The following is a 4,534-nucleotide window of genomic DNA, read 5'->3' on the forward strand; positions in this document are numbered from 1 at the left end:
TATATATATATATATATGTATGTATGTATATATATATGCATGTATGTATATATATATGTATGTATATATATATATATATACATATATATATATATATATATATATATATGTATGTATGTATATATATGTATATATATATATATACATATATATATATACATACATGCATATATATATACATACATGCATATATATATACATACATATATATATATGTATATATATATATATATATATTTATATATATAGATATATACATGTATGTATAATTATATAATAATATATATTATATATATATTTTTTCCATTTAAAAAAAAAATCCATGAAACCCTAATCATATTTATATATTAATGCCCTTTTATATTTTATTTCTTTTCATCTCTTATTTCTCCCTCTACCCTAGCCCTACCCGGCTAGGGTTTTTATTTTCTTGCAACTCGATTTTGTGTAGGCGGCGAGGTCTTGCCATGGGTGTCCAAGGGATGGCGGCGGCAGCGATTTCTCCCCAGCCACCACTGTGTGCTCACACAGGGGCGGGGCTATAGGCACTGGCCACTGTGTGCCCACACAATGGCAGTACCTTGGCACCGCCCACTGTGTGTGCGCACAGTGGGGTTCGCCCCCCCCGGAAACCCCTATGCATTATATTTTTTTTTTTATAAAATTTGTTTAATTTAATATTTTTATTTTTATTTTTTAAAAAGATGATTTTCATTTGATAATATTTATTAAATTATATATGCATATATATATTTATTTATATATTTAAATCTAAATGTTTTTCTTTTGAAGGAGACTCATTTTATCATATTTAAATGTAAATAAATTTATTTATATATGTATAAATCTATTTTAATTGAGTATTAGATCTAGGGCATTTTGTTTGTAAATAAATGTTGAAATACCTTTATTTTGAAACATTTTAACAAATCAGATAAATTCTTCAGGGTTAAATTAATGTATTTAATTCTTTGTAATAACATCCTAGTTGCTTAAATAAAATAGATAGATTGTTTAAATATAGATTTACTTTCTACAGGAAGAAAGTAACTAGCAAAATTTAATATACGTAGAACAACAACTATAAAAAAAAACTAGAAAATTAAAATAAATCTTTATAGATGTTTGTAATGAACTTTTTAGATTTTCATTTTCTGGAAGTTAATAAAATGATAGAATTTGATAAATCTAACAGCAATTATTTAAATGACAAAATTTAATAATTTAACGGCAACTACATAACCTATAATTTATTAAATAAAACCTTAGAGATGGCTATTATATTTTTTATTTCATTTTCTGCAAATAATTTAAATAACAGATCTAAATAAAATAACTTTTACATTTCCATGTATAGATCTAAATGCTTTTATTTTCAGCCTACTTCATTCATGCTAAACCATTCTATTTCCTTTCTAATATACTGTTTTAAATGTGTAAAGGAAATCAACAATTTTCTTTCTTTTCAAAATATCCTATACACACAATGTTATTTTTAAGAACCATAGAAAACTAAAACTAGAAAATACTTATTTCCTTTCTGCAATTTAGCATACTAAAATATTACAACTCTTTAAAATGTATTTCTAGGACTTCACTTTACAATGAGTCTCTCATTCCCAATAAAAGAGGACTTTTCAAAATAATAAATTACATATAAAAATATTTTTTTGCAACAAATTACTTCAGCAAACTTCCACTTGTCCTATTCTTTCCTTCAAACCACCTGCAAATAATCAAAGGATATGACCATGGAGAGCTCACCTCCCAACCTAGGCTAACTGGTAGCCACCCCCGAGCTTAGAGAACCAAGCCCTAGACAGGTAACACACATGCAAACCCAATAAACAAGGGAAAAACAAACACAGTCACATTCCCAACCAAGGCTACACTGCACCACACATTGTGATGTCTTTTCAAGGGTGGTAGTGGACCAAGTACCCTGAGGAGACTGCAAGTATGATAGAACACAAATCCACCTCATGGCACACTAAAATATCTCATAAGTTTAACAACCCCACAACCTTATGCCCCCCAAGGCTTTCATGCATTATTTCCCTCTTTATGACCCCCAAATGCATAAACAAGCCATGCAACAAGGGTCACATATAAATCCCTTGAGATCACTCTCATAACAAGAGCCTCTCACTTGAGGGCTATCAAACTCCTACCACCCACAAGGCCATCCTCTCTCCCAAGAGTAGGAGACCTTGGTTACTCCCAAAACACATACAATGCATACTAGAAACAAGCATAAAACACCAAATAATTTTTTCCAAGAGAAATATGCAAGAAAACTAGCCTTTTACACAAGCAGTTCTTTCAATACAACATGCAATATGAAAACATTACAAAAAAAAGGTGGAACCAACCTTCAACTGCCCAAAGGTATGCTAGTTTTGTTGAGGATGAGCAGCCCAATTTCACTAGTCTTTCCTTTCTACCCTTAGCCAAATTCTTAATTCAAATATCTATCTTTTTCCTTTCAAAATTCCTTGTCTCCAAAAATGGAGAGTGGGTCATTACCCACAAAATCTCTCATTCTTGCTTAAGAAGACCCTAGTGAGAGTTCTCACAAGTTTCTAAAACTGAAAAGGAAAGGTAGGAGAGAATGGGAAAGGGATCTCACATCCAAAAGGAAAGTTTACAACTTAGATGATCCTTCTAATTTCAATTTTCGCACAACTTAGAAAAGTCACTTTTTAGGGTGTCTAAATGGTCACATGAGAGTTGATACATGCCTAAAATTACTCCTAACCCTTAGGTATACCTTATGGGCTTTCGGAAACCCTACTAAACTATCCCTAGGAGTCCATTTAACCCTTTTTAAACCCCTCTGAAGTTAATTTTCGGGTCAAACCTAAGTTGACCATCCCAAAGATTCTTTACCCTAGAAAATATAGAACCCTATTAAATTAATTGAAAAAACTATGGTTAAACAACTCCCTCCAAGAGACAATTTAAAAACCAACACATAAATCGATCACGTGTCAAGCGACACAAAATACTTTTACAAAATTACACTTGAAATTTGTCTCTTGTTGGTTTTACACAAATTAACAAAATTCAATTTAACATTCATGCAACAATCACTTTTATGAATAAAATATGATACAAACGAGGTGTTGTCTCTCCAAATAGACAACCCTTGGTTTTACGAATGTACATAGGTCTAGGTTTAGTTCTCCATAATATTTCCATGGTCACATGGATAACTTTTTCTGCGCAACTCAATTACACATTAGTAATTTCAAATAACCGCATATAATATTAAACACATGAATTAGAATACACATCAAACACTCTGCATACAATTTACATTTGAACAATTCAATATATCTTATATCCAAATAATTCCACATAAGCAATTATCATAATTCTCATAATTTTGATCCACACATAAAACATACATCCTAATTCTATCATCATAGTAAAGTCCTGCAAATCCAATAATGACATACATCATCGCAAATCTATCCTATTCTAGAATCATATAGAGGTCTATATCATAATGCATATAAATGAAGCATCAACATACGCCAATGTTATCCAAATCATGGAATCATATAAGTTCTAAATCCACAATGCATAAAATAAAGTATCCAAAATAGTCTCAACATAAAAAATCACTGAAATGCTAGAATGAGTCGGGGTAGGGCCTCAGAAAATACCTTTATTTGCCTTAGGAATGATTGCTTGATGAATTGCTTCACTTCTTTGCTTGGAATGCCTTTTCTCAGGAATTTTCACACTCTCAAAGATTTGAATGCTCGGTGAATGAAAATGGAGCCAAAAAACTTGCTTGATAATGTTATTTTTGCCAACCACCACATTTAATGCTTGCCAGTTAAGTCACAACTTAACTTATCTGCCGGTATATAAGTAATTTCAAGTTCTTACCATCAACCAAGAGAATAATAGGATGCTTTTCATTATGTTGCTAAACCCCCAAAGGAATTTTCTTTAGTTAGATGAAGAATCTTTTGCCGGTCGAGTGTTACTCTGTTCTGCCGGTGGAGGAGTATTCCCATCAACATTTAGATCTGACTTTCTGATCCATTGTTTTGAGAATTCTTGCTTTACCTCTTCAACCTTTTCTTTACCCTTCAAACTAGCACCCTTATTACTTGTCGGTGATGCCTTACTTCTACAAAATTTTGCAATATGTCCAATCTTGTTACAAGCATAGTAGATCACATTGTTGTTTTGAATAGCCTTCCCATATCCTATGTCGGTTTGTGTTCTACACTGATTAGATAAGTGTCCAAATCTTCCACAAACATAACATCTTACATTCATTTTGTAATTTTCTGAATTATGACCAATTTTGTTGCATTTGGAACATTGATCGGTGGGTGTATTAGTGCTCTGATAGTTTCTAGATCTACACTGATTTTCTCTATGACCATACTTATTATAGTTAAAGCATTTTCCATTAAATTTGTAAGCATTTGGTTGTCTTACGGGTTTGCTATGATCATGTGTGTTTGCAGTACTGGAGCATTCACCAACTTCAAAGCCAAGGCCATTTGTG

Source organism: Cryptomeria japonica, chromosome 8, assembly GCF_030272615.1.
Source record: "Cryptomeria japonica chromosome 8, Sugi_1.0, whole genome shotgun sequence".
Lineage (NCBI taxonomy): Eukaryota > Viridiplantae > Streptophyta > Pinopsida > Cupressales > Cupressaceae > Cryptomeria > Cryptomeria japonica.